This window comes from Eubalaena glacialis, chromosome 4, assembly GCF_028564815.1.
Source record: "Eubalaena glacialis isolate mEubGla1 chromosome 4, mEubGla1.1.hap2.+ XY, whole genome shotgun sequence".
NCBI lineage: Eukaryota > Metazoa > Chordata > Mammalia > Artiodactyla > Balaenidae > Eubalaena > Eubalaena glacialis.
Genome location: NC_083719.1, coordinates 76,078,253 through 76,096,611, shown reverse-complemented (window position 1 = coordinate 76,096,611; position 18,359 = coordinate 76,078,253). Strand labels below are relative to the sequence as shown.

At 36.7% G+C, this 18,359-nt stretch overlaps 1 protein-coding gene and 1 long non-coding RNA gene across 7 annotated transcripts in view; one reads left to right on the top strand and one right to left on the bottom strand.

Moving 5' to 3' along the window:
* LOC133090871 (uncharacterized) overlaps positions 1 to 15,615 on the bottom strand; it is a 32,006-nt gene extending 16,391 nt beyond the window's left edge. The window contains exons 1-2 of the long non-coding RNA XR_009700819.1: positions 15,567 to 15,615; positions 10,760 to 10,860 (exon numbers count right to left, since the gene is read on the bottom strand). This is a non-coding gene — a long non-coding RNA (uncharacterized LOC133090871). The remainder of the gene's footprint in view (positions 1 to 10,759; positions 10,861 to 15,566) is intronic.
* Positions 15,582 to 18,359, top strand: part of ARB2A (ARB2 cotranscriptional regulator A) — a 403,635-nt gene continuing 400,857 nt past the window's right edge. For 5 of the 6 annotated variants that reach the window (XM_061189445.1, XM_061189443.1, XM_061189441.1 and 2 more), the window contains exon 1: positions 15,732 to 15,811. The gene's annotated coding sequence lies outside the window, so the exon portion shown is untranslated. Of the gene's footprint in view, positions 15,812 to 18,359 lie in introns of all 6 variants that reach the window. The other variant, XM_061189446.1, reaches the window with a different exon arrangement.

Sequence of the window (18,359 nt, the reverse complement as noted above, 5' to 3'; positions counted from 1 at the left end):
CCCCTTTAAGACTGCAATAGGTAACTGCTTCACTTAAATTCATAGAGGCAGAGAAAGTTAAGCAAAATGAAAAGGTAGAGAAACTGCTCTCAGTTAAAAGAGCAGTAAAAGGTTTCTTACAAGTAAACCATTGTAAAAATAAGTAATGAAACAGAAATAAACAGTTTACCAGATAAAGAATTCAAAGGGAATTCTCTGGTGGTCCAATGGTTAGGACTCTGAACTTTCACTGCCAGGGTTGTGGGTTCAATCACTGGTCAGGGAATTAAGATCCTGCAAGCCATGAGGCATGGCCAAAAAAAAAAGAATTCAAAGCATTGGTAATAAGAATGTTAACTGAATAAGGGAAAAGAATAGATGAACACAGTGAACATTTTAACAAGGAACTAGAAAATATTAAAAAAGACCCAATCAGAAATAAAGAATTCAATAACAGAAATTAAAAAATAAAAACACTAGAAGGAATGAATAGCAGACTAAGTGATACAGAAGAATGCATAAGTGATCTGGAAGACAGAATTATTGAAATCACCCAATCAGAACAGCAAAAGGAAAAACAAATTTTTAAAAACGAATACATTTTAAGAGATATCTGGGATAACATTAAGCATACCAAAATTTGCATTATAGGGATGCCAGGAGAAGACAGAGGGAAAGGGTTGGAAAATGTATTTGAGGAAACCATGGCTGAAAACTTCCCAAACCTGAAGAAGGAAACAGATACCCAGGTAGAGGAAGCACAGAGAGTCCCAAACAAGATGAACCCAAAAAGACCACACAAAAGCACATCAAAATGAAAATAGCAAAAGTTAAAGTTAAAGAGAGAATTCTAAAGGCAGCAAGTAAAAAACAGAGTCATATACAAGGGAATCTCCATAAGGCTAGCAGCCAATTTAAGATAACAGCAGGCCAGAAGGAGTGGCATGATATATCCAAAGTGCTGAAAGAGAAAAATGTGCAAACTAGGATACTCTCCTCAGCAACATTATCATTTAGAATCAAAGGAAAGATAAATAATTCTCAAACAAGCAAAAACTAAAACAGTTCATCAATACTAAACCCACCCTAAAAAAAGTTAAAGGGTCTTCTCTAAGTGGAAAAGAAGTAAGAATCCATAGAAAATGGAAAATCCCACAAGGAGAGGAAATACAAAGAACTGAGGATCAACTACTTAAATAAGCCAGTATGAAGATTAAAAGAGAAAAAAAATGTAGAAACAACTATAACTACAATGAAAAGTTAAAGGATAAACATGAAGATGTAAAACATGACATCAAAAACACAAAAAGTGGTGGAGGGGAGTACAAAATGTAGATGTTTTAGAATGTTTTTGAACTTAAATGACTACCAGTTTAAAACACGTAGATACAGTTATAGGTCAATATATATAAACCCCATGATAACCACAAATCAAAAACCTACAATAGATACACAAAAATAAAAAGAAAGGAGCACAAGCATACTACTAAAAAAGTCATCAAACCACAAGGGAAGAAACAAAAAGTAGAAGAAATGAACAGAGAATAACTACAAACACAACTAGAAAACAAGTAATAAAATGGCAAAGTACATACCTATCAATAATTTATCTAAATGTTAATGGACTAAATGCTCCAGTGAAAAGACATAAGGTGGCTGATTGGATGAAAACCAAGACCCATCTATGTGCTACCTATAAGACTCAATTCTGAGCTAAAGGCACAGACTAAAAGTGAGGGGATAGACAGATATTGCATGAAAATGGAAATGACAAGAAAGCAGGGGTAGCAATACTCATATCAGACAAAATAGACTTTAAAACAAAGCCTATAACAAAGACAAAGAATGGCATTACATAGTGATAAAGGGATTAATAAAAGAAGAGGATATTGCTCTCATTAACATATATGCACCCAATACAGGAGCAGCTAAGTACATAGAGCAGATACTAACAGACATAAGGGAGAAATCAACAATAATATAATAGTAGAGGATTTTAACACCCCATTTTTATCAATAGACAGATCATCCAGACCAGAAATCAATAAGGCAACCGTGCTCTTAAATGACATAATAGACCAGTTGTACTTAGTAGATATCTATAGGACATTACATTAAAAAACAGCACAATATAGATTCTTTGCAACTGCCTATGGAACATTCTCCCGGATGGATCACATGCTAGGCCACAAAACAAGTCTCAACAAATTTAAAAAGACAGAAATTGTATCAATTATTTTTTCCAACCACAACAATATAAAACTAGAAATCAATTACAGAATGAAAAATGGGAAAAGAACAAACACGTGGAGATTAAATAACATGCTATTAAAAAACCAATAGGTCAATGAAGATATCAAAGAGGAAATCAGAAAATACCTCGAGACAAATGAAAATGGAAATGTAACTCTCCAAAATCTATGGGATGTGGCAAAAGCACTTCTAAGAGGGAGTTTATAGCAATACAGGCCTACCTTAAGAAACAAGAAAAATCTCAAATAAACAACCTAACCTACCATATAAAGGATATAGAAAAAGAAGAACAAAGCCCAAAGTCAACAGAAGGAAATAAACAAATATCAGAGAGGAAAGAAATAAAATAGAGGACAGACTGCCCCCCCCCAAAAAAAAAATTAGAAAAGATCAGTTAAGCCAACAGCTGGTGTTTTGAAAAAATAAACAAAATTGATAAAGCTTTAGCTAGGCTCACCAATAAGTAGAATGGACCCAAATAAACAAAATAAGAGAGGAAAGAGGAGAAATAACAAATGATACCACAGAGCTACAAAAGAATTCTAAGAGAATACTATCAACAGTTATATGCCAGCAAATTGGACAACCTGGAAGAAATGGACAAATTTCTAGAAACATACAGCTTGCCAAGACTGAGTCAGGAATAAATAAATAATTTGAACAGACTGATCATTAGTAGTGAACTTGAATTTGTAATTTAAAAATCTCCCAACAAACAAAAGTCCAGGACCAGATTGCTTCACAGGGGAATTTTACAAGACATACAAAGAGGAGATAATACTTATCTTCCTCAAATTAGTCCAAAAAATTTATGGGGACAGAATACTCCCAAATTCATTCTACAAGACCAGCATTACCCTGATTCCAAAACCAGACAAATACACTACCAAAAAAGAAAATTACAGGCCAATATCTTTGATGAATACAGATGCCAAAACCCTCAACAAAATATTAGCAAACCAAATCCAACAACACATAAAAAGGATGATCCACTATTATCAAGTTAGATTTATTCCAGGGATGCAAGGATGTTTCAATATTCACAAATCAATAAATGTGATACACCACATTAAAAAAAGGAAGGATAAAAATCACACGATCATCTCAATAGATGCAGAAAAAGCATCTCACAATATTCAACATTCGTTCATGATCGAAACTCTCATCAAAGTTGGTATAGAGGGAAAACATCTCAACATATTCTCTCAACCTATAGCTAATATTATACTCAATGATGAAAAGCTGAAAGCCTTTCCTCTAAATTCAGGAACAAGACAAGGAAGCCCACTCTCACCACTTCTATTTAACACAGTATTGGAAAACCTAGCCACCACAATCAGATAAGAATAAGAAATAAAGGACATCCAAATCAGAAGGGAAGAAGTAAAACTGTCACTATTTGCAGATGGCATGATATAGAAAACCTTAAAGTCTCCACCAAAAAATTATTAGAACTAATAAGTGAAGTAGGTAAGGTTGGTGGATACAAGATTAATATACAGAAATCTGTTGCTTTTCTATACACTAATAATACACATCAGAAAGAGAAAGTTAAAGAAAATTCCATTTAAAACTGCATCAAAAAGAATAAAATACTTAGAAATAAATTTAACCAAGGAGGTGAAAGGCCTATACTCTGAAAAGTATAAAACATGGATGAAGTAAATTGAAGATGATACAAAGAAATGGAAAGATATCCCATGCTCTGGGATTGGAAGGATTAATATTGTTAAAATGGCCAAACTACTCAAAGCATTCTACAGATTTAATGTAATCCCTATCAAAACACCCATGACAAAAAAAAAAAAACAACAAAAAAAAACACCCATGACATTTTTCACAGAACTAGAGTAAATAATCCTAATATTTATATGAAACTAAAAAAGACACTGAATTGCTAAAGCAATCTTGAGAAAAAGAACAAAGCTGGAGATATCACCCTCCCTGACTTCAGACTATATTATAAAGCTAAAGTAATCAAAATAGCATGGTACTGTCACAAAAACAGACACATAGATCAATGGAACAGAATAGAGAGCACAGAAATAAATCCACACACCTGTGGTCAATTAATCCATGACAAAAGAGGCAAGAATATACAATGGAGAAAAGACAGTCTCTTCAATAAGTGGTGCTGGAAAAACTGGACAGCTACATGTAGACAAATTAGATTAGAACATTTCCTCACACCACATACAAAAGTAAACTTAAAATGCATTTAAAAACCTAAATGTAAGACCTGAAACCAAAAAAAAAAAAAAAAAAAACAACTCCTAGAAGAGAAGATAGGCAGAACACTCTTTGATATAAATTGTAGCAATATTTTTCTGTCTCCTAAGGCAAAAGAAATAAAAGCAAAACTAAACAAATGGGACCTAATTAAACTTAAAAAGCTTTTTAGGAAACACATTGAGAAACATACTGCAAAGAGAAAATGAAATGAAAAGACAACCTACTGAATGGGAGAAAATATTTGCAAATGATATGACCAACAATGGTTAATACCCAAAATATATAAACAGATAATTCAATTCAATATCAAACAAACAACTACACAATCAAAAAAAAAAAACAATGGGTGGAAGACCTGAATAGATATTTTTTTCTAAAGAAGACACACGGATGACTAACAGGCACATAAAAATATGCCCCAAATCACTAACTATTAAAGAAATACAAATCAAAACCACAATGAGATATCACCTCACAACTATTAGAATAGCCATCATCAAAAAGTCTACAAATAACAAATGTTGACAAGGAAGTAGAGTAAAGGGAACCTTGCTACACTGTTGGTGGGAATGTAAATTGGTGCAGCCACTATGGAAAATAGTGTGGAAGTTCCTCAAAAAACTAAAAATAGGACTACCACATGATCCAGCAATTCCACTCCTGGGCATATATCCAGAAAAAAATGAAAACGCTAATCTGAAAAGATACATGCACTCCAATGTTCATCGAAGCACTATTTATAATAGCCAAGATATGGAAGCAACCTAAAGTGTCCATCAATATATACAATTGAATATTACTCAGCCATAAAAAAAGGATGAAATTCTGTCATTTGCAGCAGCCTGCATGGAACTACAGAATATTATTTTTAGTAAAATAAGTCAGACAGAGAAAGAGAAATACTATATATGATATTACTTATATGTGGAATCTAAAAAATAAAATAAATGAATGTATATAGCAAAACAGAAACAGACAGATACAGAAAACAAACTAGGGGTTATCAGTGGGGAGAGGAAAGTGGGAGAGGCAAGATGGATTTATGGAATAAGAGATATAAACCATTATGTATAAAGTAGTTAAGCAACAAGGATATATTGTACGGCACAGGGAATAGTAGCCATTATTTTGTAATAACTTTTATAAGGGTATAATCTATAAAAATACTGAAACAATAAGCTGTACACCTGAAACTAATATATCAACTTAACTTCAATAAAAATATTTTTTAAATAAAAGGAACACTTGTATGTACACAAGTAACAAAAATAAAATCTCTACATCGTTTTTTTTTGGCTGTGATGTGCAGCTTGCACTATCTTAGTTCCCCAGCCAGGGAACCCGTGCCTCCTGCAGGGAAAGCATAGAGTCCTAACCACTGGACTGCCAGGGAATTCCCAAAGTCTCCACATCTTGACAGAAAAATAAATGTATTCCACTTATAAAATTAAAAAGTCACGGGCATGTAGTTAATGTACAACATGATGACTATTGTTAATAATTCTGTATTGCATATTTGAAAGTTGCTAAGATAGTAGATCTTAATAGTTCTTAACAGGAGGAAAAAAAATTGTAACTATGTATGAAGGATGTAACTAGACTTATTGTGTTGATTTCACAAGACAGTTGACCCTTGCACATGTGTTTGAACTAGATGAGTCCACTTATAAACTAACTTTTTTCAATAGTAAATACAGCACTACATGATTTGCAGCTAGGTATCAAGGATACTGAGGGTGAGCTATAAAGTTATATGTGAATTTTCCACTGTGTGTATATACAAAAATTAAATCATTATATTGTACACTTGAAACTAATGATGTTATATGTCAATTACACATCAATGAAAAAAATGCACAGCAGAGTCCAAGCTTTAACACATCATCTTTAACCCAACTACATAGTACTAATAAATGAAATATAACAAATAAAAAATAGAGAATCAAAGATGGGCTCAAAAGTAAAATAAATAGATTAGAAATGAATTGAGACTCCACACGTTCAAAACTGCACCCCTGTACTGACTTCCAGCATGACAGTGTAAAAAAGTCTACTGATCTGCTCCCGAAATGAAAAGTTAAAAGAACAAATGAGCAAACAAACATCATTTAAAGGCTCTGAAAATGGTCCAAAAGGCAAAGAGCACATCAAGAATCATCTATTCCAGAAAATCTATGAAAATTTGGTTAAAAAAAGGCTAGACTGTGTGGTATTTAAACTAACACTGCTCTCTCCCTCTCTGCTCCAAGCAAGGCAGAGACTCCATTCTGGAGGGCTGCAGCCAATAACATGGGGTTCCCTCTCTCCCAAATTTCCAATCTGAGAACTTTCTACATGTGTGAGGAGCAACATTCAACGTTTTTCATCCCATCGTCAACTACCTGGTGCAGAGGCTGAGTCCTTGGCAAGTAAAACAAGAGATGAGGACTCCTCCAGCACCCCGCCCCCCAACTAATGGAATGAAGGCTCTATCTATCTCAGGTGTGGTGCATTGAAAATACTGGAGCCCGGATCACCTTTGCCCTGCACATAAGGCAGTGTTTCCACACTAGGAAAGGCAATTTTTTTGTGTGGTCCAACTTACCAATCTTTTCTTTTATGGTTCATATTTTTTTTCCACCCTGTTTAAGAAATTTTTCCCTTTCCCAAGAACATGAAGTTATTCCCCTGTTTTCTCCTAGAAAAAAGAGAAAAGTTCTCTTTTTTGGCAAATATATACGTTTTTTGGCAAAAATATAAGTTCTCTATTTCGGCAAACAAATTTTCTCATGCTTGGAATTTACGATCTTTTGTTGATACTGTTTGGTATGAGTAGTAGTGGGCAATATTTAATATTCTTAAAGAATTAATCTTTTTAAGAACCATAATGCACCTTGAATACAATTGAAATGTATTGTTGGAAACATTCCATCAATGAGTTTTTCAGTCCCAGGATTGGTGTCATGAGACAAAGACCACAGATTGAAGGTCTCTCATAACTAGAGGCAAATGGCCGTGCTGCTGGAGAGTAGTGAGGAACACTAAGACAATGGCCAAAATACCAGATGAGACAGACCAGCCCATACCTCAATGTACCCTACTGTAGGAATCCCAATAACAGGAGAGGAGAAAAGTCACCTCAATGACTTTTTTTTTTTAACCTCAATGTCCTTTGGGTTCTAACAAGAACCCAGCACAGGGACAGAGGCTTCTTGCCCCACATCCATAAGGACACATAAGTTTCCCCTACACCCAACACTAATCTCAAGAATTAAGACGTAGAAAGGGGGCCAAATGTCAGATGATTTATATTCCTCATGGAAAGTTTATTCATTGGATTGAGTAAACATTTAGCAGAGAAAAATTTTTAATTGGAAAAGGTTAACTTTACCTGGTAAAATTTACCTTAGCAAAATTAAGAGCTATAGAACAAGATGAGATCATTTATAGAAAATAAAGTTACCGCACATATGAATTGTGTTGTGCTGTATACTGTTTTTAGCTCTAACCTGGTAAGCACTGGTACAGTTAAGAGGTACACAGGCTCAGGATGTTTCACCTTAGGCAATAAAATCTACAAGCTGAATTGGTTACCTTGAAGCCAAATAGAGAGGGGCTGAAGAAGCTTTTCCTTCATACAGGTATCTGATGCTGTGCCAGGAAGTTTTAAGAATAACAACAGGAATGGAGTTGATGGGTCATTTCAGTTGAACTGTTCCCTGCTGGCTACAGTGGGCCTAGGACCACAGAGTGGAGAGACAGAATTTGCTCTGATAGTTGCCAACTAAAGAGCCTTTGCTATCGGCAGAGAATACTGAAAACGGCTTTCAAACTTCCACAGAGTAATGCTTTCTTCCAATGAATTCTTATTCCAGGAAACCCAAAATATAAAAGAGATATGAAGGTTAAGAAGGTTATTTAGACAGTATCTATCTGCTTTCTCATAATATCACTAAAGTAATTCCACAGCACTTTGAAAAGCACTGAGGGAAGCGCCGGTTCAAGACAGGTCAGCTGAACAGACACAACTAACTTGGGCTCTGATACGGTTTGGCTGCAATCTTTTGCCTCAGGCTAACATGCTGAGAATGGCATCCTATAGAAAGTGAGCGATCTGCCTGGGAAATGTCTTCCTGGAAATAATATGGATGTTGAGGTCTAAAACAAAGACTGCTAGCTGTACCTGCAACATCCATTCTCCCTTTTGTCTTGTGAAGCACATGGTCACCTTGAATCAACATCACATTTCCTAGTACTTAATAGCAGGTAGTGTTAACCAAAGATTCAGAAATGGAGACCTGATTGAAATAAAGACTGCAGCCTGGGAGACACAGATTCAACAAACACCTGAATTGTGTTCTACCAGACTACAAAATGGGAGAGGCTTATAAAGGCAAAAAGTTGCAAGGCCACAGTTAATTATATGAGTTGTTTTTCAAGAATTATGATTAGAGCTGGCAAGAAGTAAGGGTGCTTGGTAAGCATGGATTGGTTGGGGTCTGAAATGGTTGCACAGTTACAAAGGGAGACCTTGAGACGATAAGGTTGCAGCTGGCAAGTGTTGTTCTGAATATGGCTGGTGGTGTCCTTGGGCCTGGAACATTTCAAAGAAAGTTCAAGCTCTCAGTGATGCAGAGACCAGAGACCATATCCTCAATGGCCACCTGACTCCATTTTGTGTGCCCAAACTGTGATTACTCCATTATAATTTCAATCTGTCATTAGTAGTTATGTGTGACTGTATGTCTAAGTACTGACATATAAGATATAAACAAAAATGGTGTGAGCAACTTCTGGCTGGGAAATTCTTAAAGGACTCTTCCTTCTGGCTGGAAGGTGAGCATAATGTCCAGAGTTAGAGCAGCCACTTTCGTCAGTTGTAGATGGCACATATTGAGCTCGACAGAACCACAAAAATGTAGAAACCTGGGTCACTGATGATTGGAAAACTAGTCCTGGGGTACCTACACTTATGTGTGTGAGAAATAAACTTCTATCTTGCTTAAACTGCTGTTATTTGGGTTTTAAAAATCACAAACAGCTAAATCTTAACAAATAAATGATATAGGAGAAAAATATCACATAGCAAAGCTTGAGGTTACACTGTTCCTCTGAAAAAGGTACAAAATTGACTGGGGGTTGTGGGGAGGGAGACAGAAAGACAGACCAGGAGGGAAATTCTCCTCCACAAGAATAAAACCCTTCTTAGTTTAATAACTGTGAGAGACTTCAGCTTACCTTTCTATTTTCCACCCCTATATCCTTAAGGTAATTGTGACTAGGAAAAGCCCTAACTACTGACTCAGAGCCTCATTTTTCCCTCCTGTTTAGAAAACCTCCACTTACACAACTACAGGAAAAATTAATGCCATGATTTACTTTGAAATGCTTTTTTTTTAAAAAAGATAAATCAATGGCTCAATAGAAGATGAATATGTAAACAGTTATGTGACAAAGCTAGTACAGTATAATAAAATGTTAACAGGAGGGTCTAGGTAGTGGGGACACGTGTCCACTGTACTATTATTTTAACTTTCTTTGTGTTCGTATATATTCATGATAAAATATTGGAAGGAAAAACATTCTAGTTACCTCTAAAGTAATCAACATAACCCATTTTACAAAGACCTAAACAGAAAATCAGGGATCACCAGATATTCGCAGAAAATCAATCAAAGACAAGGATGACAATAAACAGAATAACCAACCTTAGAGTAAAGAGAGATGGTTGAGGAAACAGAAGAAAAGAATTTTCGGATGATACTGTAAACATAAAAGAACATACTACTATGTAAAATAAGCAATCAGAAAATAAGAAATATTTCTTGAAAATTAAATATATTATATCTGAATATTTTTAAAAATTCAATGACGAAAAACCTATCTTGAATTTAAATAACATTAAGAGCTAAAACTTATTGAGTCCAAGCCACCATCACTGTTCATCTAGATGAACAAAACAGTCTCCCAAATTGTCTACCTAGTTCTATACTGACCCCTTATAGTCAATTCTTAAAGCAGCCATAGAGACCCTTTTAAAATCAGGTAGTGTCTCTCCTCTACTTACAGTGACTCCCCTTTTCATTCAGAGTAAAAAGTCTTAACAATAGCCTACATGATCCCTCATTCACACATCCCTCTTTCCTCTTCTACTACTCTTCTTTGTTTTCTTCTTTCCAGTCACTTTGGCCTCCTTAGAACTGTTTGAACAAGCCAGGTATCTTCCAAACTTAGTGTTTTTGATCTAGTTTTTCCACCATAGATCAGTTTTGCCTGTTCTAGAATTTCATATAAATGAAATTATAACACTGCATACCTTTTTTGTGTGCAAGGCTTCTTTCACTCAGCTTAATGTTTTGAGGTTCATTCATGTTGTTCCAGGTATTAGTGGCTTGTTCCTTTCCATTGTTTAGTAGCCTATTGCATGAATATACAAAAATTTGTTTATGCCACTATCTGATGGACACCTGGATTATTTATAGTTTGGGGCTATTGTAAATAAACTGCTATGAATATTCTTATACATTTTAATTTATCTATTGGCTTTTTACATTTCTTTGCATTTCTTTTAGTGGTTATTCTAAGTATTAAAACATATATCCTTAACTTTCTATAGAATATAAAAGTACATTCACTACTTACCCCACCCTGCCCTTTATGGTATAGCTAGCTTTCATATGTACTGTATCAAAAGATACAATAAGCCTTACTAGACAATGTTATAATTTTTGTTTTAAACAGTTATATGTATTTTAATGAAATTAAGAGGTAAAACATATATTTACTGAGATATTTGCTACTTTTGATGCTCTTTCTTCCTGAAGATTTGAATTGCCATTTGATTTTATTTCCCTTCCTTTAGCATTTCTTGTAGTGCAGATCTGCTTGTGATAAAGCCTTTTACCTAAAACTTTTTATTTCACCACTCTTGAAGGATATTTCACTAGATACAGAATTCTGGATTGACTGTCTTTTTCTTTCAGCACTTCAAAAACGATCCACTCTCTTCTGGCTTCCACTGTTTCTAATGAGAAGACCCAAGTTCTGATCATTTGGATCACTGTTCTCCTATATGAATGTGTCATTTTATTCCTGCAGCTTTCAAGATTTTCTCTTTATTGTTGGTTCACAGAAGTTTGACTTTCTTGTGCATAGGTATGCTATTTTTGTGTTATGTATGTCCAAGTTCACGGACTCTATCTTCACAATCTCCATTATGCTGTTAAGCCCATCAAGTGAATTTTTTAAAATTTCAGATATTTTGTTGTTTTGTAATAGAATTTCCATTTGGTTCTTTATTATAAATTTTACGTCTCTGCTAAGAATTTCTGTATTTTCATTCAATGTGAGTATTCTTTTCCTTTAAGTCATTAAGTATAGTTATATACTTATAGCTCTTTAAGTCCTAATGATTCCAACAACGAGTTAGCTTGGGATCGGTCTCTATTACTTGTCTTTTCTCTCTCTCTTAGGAGAACTCACACAACTCATCATATAGTTGTACCCACAGCTCAGATTTACTACAGGAATGTAGTGTGTGTGTGTGTGTGTGTGTGTGTGTGTGTAAGAAAGAAAGCTCATTATAAGGATGTGGGAATATATCTTAAAAGCCCACTGACCATATTCAACATTAAATATATCAAGTTCCAGTGAATATTGGGAGGTGGAATAAGTTTCTGAGGGTATTTGGGAATAATCAGGTTGCCCACAATACAGACATCAGTGTATAAGAGGATTAGAACGAAGAAGAGTTAAGAGTAAATTTTGTGCTTAAAGAAGTAATTGTGGAGAACTAGGAGTAAAAGAGTTCAGGATTGAGATATAAACTGGAAGGGAAAGTTCATAAAAGTACCAAGAAGAGATTGAAGAATTAGTCCTAATATTCCAATGAGGAAGTACCATTTCAAGCTTGAAAACATGATTTTTACATAATTATTTGACATAATCTTTTAAAATTCATAGTTTCTCTTATTTATATATATATCTATACATACACACACATATATATGTCATAATATGACATATATTGAATATGTAGTGCTTGGGGGTGGGGGAAATAAGCAGAAATCCTAATTTTTCTTGTAATACTACAATCTAAACCTTCTTTGTCAGATCTTTTTCCCTACCCCTAGATTATAAGCTAGGCATGCATTATGGCTTTTCTGTTTACATTAGGATAATTTTGGAATGTCTCAATCTTAGTTATTTAAAAATCCAATATGATCTAAATCACTTTAAATGTTTTCTATTCATTGCTTCTCTTCATTCTTTCTCGTTCTTTTTTTTTGTTTTGGTCTTCCACACTTTTTCTGCCTTCTCTGATTTTAATTGAACATTTTATATGATTCCAGTTTCCATCCTCTCTTAAGATACCAATTAAAACTTTTTTTTTGGATGTTCTAAAATGGTTGCCTTAGAATTTGCAATATACATTTACAACTTACCTAAGTCCACTTTCAAATAACACTATAATGCTTCATGGGTAGTGAAAGTACAAAGTATTTTCAATTTCTCCCTCCTGTCCTTTATAACACTGCTGTCATTCATTTCACTTACCCATAAGCTATAATCAAAGAACACAATGTTGATATTATTTTGAACAGTGTTATCTGTTACATCAATTAAGAAAAGTTTAAAAAAATATTTTACCTTCATTTATTCCTTCTCAAAAACTCTTTCTTCATGTAGATCCAAATTTCTGATGTATAACATTTCTATCTCTTTGAAGAACTTCTTTTTAACATTTCTTGCAGGGCAAGTCCACTGGTGACAATTTCCCTCAATTTTTGTTTGTCTGAGAAAGTCTTTATTTTTCCTCTATTTTCTAAGGATAATTTCACTGGATATCAAATTCTAGGTCTTCAAGACTTTAAATATATCATTCCATTTTCTTTTTGCATAGTTTCTGAAGAAAAGTTCAATGTAATTCATATCTTATTTTTTCTCTGTAGGCTACATTGGTTGTTTTCTCCCCTCTGACCTCTTTCAAGATTTTCTCATAGCCTTTCATTTTCTGCTGTTTGATTATATATGCCCAAGTGTAATTTTTTAGTATTTATCCAGTTTAGAGTCCTCTAAGCTTCCTGGATCTGTGGGTTTTAATCTGTCATTAATTTTGGAAAATTCTGTCCTTACTTCAAATAGTTCCTTTGTTCCTTTTCTCTCTTCTCCTTCTAGCATTCCCATTATGCATATGCTAAACTTTTTGTAATTTTCCCACTTTTCTTGGATATTCTGTTTCATCTTTTTCATTCTTTTTTCTTTTCAGTTTTGGAAGTTTCTATTGACATATCCTCAATCTAGATTCCTTCCTTGGTTGTGTCCAGTCTACTTATGTGCCTACCAAAGGTGTTTTTCATTTCAGTTCCTGTGTTTTGGATTTCCAGCATGTCCTTTTGATTCCTTCTCAATGGTTTCATCTCTCTGCTTACTGTCCCCTTCTGTTTCTGCATGTTGTCCACTTTCCTTCCACTTCAAAGGCTAGAGTGGTCTGGAGTTGAGTATTTTCATTCCACTAGGTTGGTAACCCCCCAGTTGGTTAGGCTCTGGTAAAATAGTTTCCCTTAAAGGCAGATTTTATTAAGGAAAATAGAGAGCTCTGGGTATATTTCAAAATGCTCACTTTTCTTCTCTCACTGTTAAAAGAGAATTTTTATCTGATTTTCAAAGTGAGAAGCTGGTAGGTCTCCTGGAGGTAGCAGTCACAAAAGTGTGCCCCCCCCACCCCAAGCAATGGAACCACTTGGAGTTTTAATTCTCAAATTAGTCCATGAGTTTTAATGCCTAAAGTAGTCCACAGACAGCTTCTGGCAATTCATCTATTACAAGTGGAGACTAGATTGTAGAGAAGTAAGAACAGAAGCGTGTAGAACAATTAAGAAACAATTAGAGCATCCAGTGAGGACTAGCATAGTAGTTGTAGAGGTGGTGAGAATTGGTTAGATTTAGGATACCTTTTGAAAAGAGCCGATAGATTTTGCTGAGGGACTGACTGGATGTGAAACTTGAGAGAAAGAAGAATCAAACTATGACCTGAACAATTCTAAGAATCAATATGCCATTTACTGAGATGTAAAGATGTGCAACAGGAAGAGGAAAACAGGTTTTGGAGACAGAAAATAGTTTGAAATGCATGTTAAATATCCTAGTAGATATGTTGACTAAGAAGTTAGATACGTTAGTATAGAAATCAAAGAAATCATGGCTGGAAATGGATATTTGGAAGCCATCAGCACAGTGATGCTATATAAGACAGTGAAGGAAAGAATGAGATTACCTGGGGAATAAAGGTGGCTAAAGAGGGGAAGAGAGCTGGGACACACTAAGAAATGAGGCAGAGTCTAGCAAAGAAGAATCAAAAGAGCTCTGTGAGTTCACAAAAGTCAAATGAAGAAAGCGTTTCAAGTTTCAAAAAGGAGGATGTGATGAACTGTGTCAAATGCTGGTGAATGGTTAAGCAAGACGAAAACAAAGTGTTGCCCCTCGGATTCATCAGGATTGTTTAAATGCCCAGATATCTACAAACTCCCTTTTCATGAAAACATATAAACTAGCTAAGAGGTCGCACATTCAAGTGTGCATAAGAATTAAAGACCTAGAATTTATACTTAACATCACGTATCCTGCACTTTGTGGGCCACTTAGGGGATTTTCATGAGTAATTTTTACTCTCAGGGATTTTTACCGTAAAGGCTGAGTTTAGATCCAACCCACTGTTAGCGATGTGATCCTAGCTTTACACAGCTGTTTCCAATCCATCCTATTAGCAGTCAGGAGATAAGAAAATGAGTACCTACTTCACGTAAGTCATAATTTACAGGTAAATTTAATCTTCTAAATCTAGACTTTTCCACCCCCTGTCTTTTCTGGCGTTGAAGGGACCAGGTGAAGCGGGATAAACCATGTGTGGGAGAGTGGGCAATTAGTGGCATGGGCACTCTCCCAACTGTTTTTAAACTCCGCTTGGAGAACGAGGCTTCACGGTGGCCCCATACTCTGAAGTTACCCAGGAAGGGGTGTCCCTTACTTCAGAAGAAAGGGCGAAGGAAACGCGAAGAGAGCCCACAGGGATATAACAGGATAATCCTTCCCTCCCGCATGCCTCTCTCTCCCTGCCCACCTACCGCCACAAGCACCAACCCAGCGACCACGCCCCGCCTCCTTCCGGCTTGTCGCGGCCGCCGCCGCCGTGTGCGCAATGACGTTTCAGTCTCCTGCGGATCCCGGAAGTGCAACTGGAACTTGTTCGGGGCGCGGATCCGGAGAGGGAAAGTCGTAACAACCGCACGAGGGAGTTCGGCTGGCGAGCTGGAAGGCCACGCCTCCTCCCGCCTCCCCCCACAGCCCTGTAGCTGGGGGCAGAGCTCAGGTAGGACCTGCGTTTGCCGGGTTGTGAGCTCCGGGGGGGGCAGGCCTGGGCCGGAATCAGAGGAAGAGGCTGGCCTTGGTTCGTCTCGGGCGGGGGTCGCTGGCGCCGCGTTTCCTGCGGACACTTCTGCCCTGTGTCCAGGACCCCGCTGATGGGCAGCTTACACCTGCCATTTCCACTTCCGAGGCGGGGCAGGACACGTGTGTTCCCTGGATGAGTCTCCTTACTCTTGGACGTTTGGGGTTCTGGGAGCCTGGAGACTGTAGCGTAATGGGCCTTTCTAAGCTTTCTCAGGTGGGGAGGTTTGGTGGTTCTCTGGTTGAAGATTTTTCTACGAAAATGATCATCACCTGCCAAACCTTTACCAGAAGACATTCGCTGTAGACAGAAGATTAAAGTGCAGTTATAAAATGCTCCCCAAACTTGTAACATGCATGGGCGCTGGTGGGACATTTCACTGGGATGAATTCTTAATTGAATACTTTTGACTTTGAAATAAAGTTAGGTATATTTTGGAGGCAGTCTTCTCTTTCCCTCATCCAGAGATTTAACATATTCTTCTAGTGCTCCAGAGTGTGTATTTGTTATGCCAAGTAATTGGTTACTTAATGTCTGGCTATACTTATTGACAGTCTTGTTGCCTTTGTCTGTTTCCCCAAATCCTCTGAAAAGTTGCAGAGGGAAAATCCTTTGGTTTTCAGGCTAGCGAGTGCCTTGTACCGTTTATCAAAACAGGTGAAATGTGATGCAATCCACGGTATCTTTTTGTCGTAAAGCGGTGTTAGAGGTGTATTCTTCGTGCTTGTTTTTTATCTCTCATTGTGAGGGACAGATATACTGTATTCATTTGATGTATTTAGAAAATAAGCCAGGGAGCAGTTTTTTGACATACTGGTACCAGGCTTCTATCTGACTCTTTAAGTGTTCCTTCCACTTAAGCCTAAACCGGGAATGCTCTGGATGGCTTAGAAGCAGTGGCTGTTGTGAAGCTGGTAAATGGTAGAATAGCACCAACGCCAAGAGGGCAGCATGACCTATGAAACCGTAACCATGCACCCACTCATTCCATTAACAGGTATTTACGGGTCATCTTCAGTGTGCCAGGTGGTATTATAGTTGCTGGGCTTCCAATAGTGAACAAAATGGGCGGTCTTTGTTCTGAAATTTACACTGTAGCGGATAGAGAAGGACAGTTAGCAAGTAGATATATCAGGTAGTGATAAGGGCTATGAAGAAAAATAAAGCACGTTGAGGGGAGAGAGAATGATGGCGGATGCTGTTTTAAATAGGGTGGTCAAAACCTGCCTCTCTGATAAGAGGACTTTTGAGTAGAGATCTGAATGAAATCAGAGAGTGATCTCTGCAGGTATGTGGGTATGTGTTTTAGGCTAGGAAAAGGCCCTGAGGCAGGAATGTATTTGGTATATCTGGGAATAGCAAGGATATAGGCATGGAGGCGTCAGTGTTTAAAAATCTCAAGAATATTTACTCAGTGTTTTGTGTGAGCCTGAGAGATCTTTTTTATTGACAGCCTGTTTTTCTCAGCTTTCCCAGGCAGACCTCTATGAGGATAATCTGATGTCTTCAGATATGTAGAGATGTTTCCAAGCTTTTCATTTGTGCAAACAAAATTAAGCACTATTTACTCAGTTGAACATAACTTGAGCTGTCTGTTTTAGGGTCAGATTGGGTTTGTACAGTGGCCGTGGATAACTAAGTAGCAAGTGAAATAAGCAAACTTATGTCAACTTTACTTTTCATTCCTTTTTTTTTAAATTGTGGTAAAATATACATAACATAAAGTTAGTCATTTTAACCATTTTTTTTTAAACAAAGCAGGTTTTTTTTTTTTTTTAGTTTTATTTATTTATTTATTTATTTTTGGCTGTGTTGGGTCTTCGTTTCTCTGCGAGGGCTTTCTCTAGTTGTGGCAAGCGGGGGCCGCTCTTCATCGCGGTGCGCGGGCCTCTCACTATCGCGGCCTCTCTTGTTGCGGAGCACAGGCTCCAGACGCGCAGGCTCAGTAGTTGTGGCTCACGGGCCTAGTTGCTCCGCGGCATGTGGGATCTTCCCAGACCAGGGCTTGAACCCATGTCCCCTGCATTGGCAGGCAGATTCTCAACCACTGCGCCACCAGGGAAGCCCATTTTAACCATTTTTAAGTGTACATTTCAGTGGAATTAAGTACATTCACATTGTTATGCAGCTGTCACTACCATCCATTTCCAAATCTTTTCATCTTCCCCAACTGAAACTCCGTACCCATTAAACATTAACTCCCCATTCCCCTCTCTCCTCAGCACTGGGCGACCACTAGTCTACTTTCTCTATGAATTTTCTGTTTCTGCTCTAGATACCTCATATAAGTGGAATCGTACGACATTTGTCCTTTTGTCACTGGCTTATTTTGCTTAGCATAGTGTCTTCAAGGTTCATGTATGTTGTAGCATATGTTAAAATGTTCTTCCTTTTTAAGACTGAATAATATTCCATTGTATATATAGACTACAATTTGTTTATCCATTCATTTGTCTGTGAGTGCTGGGGT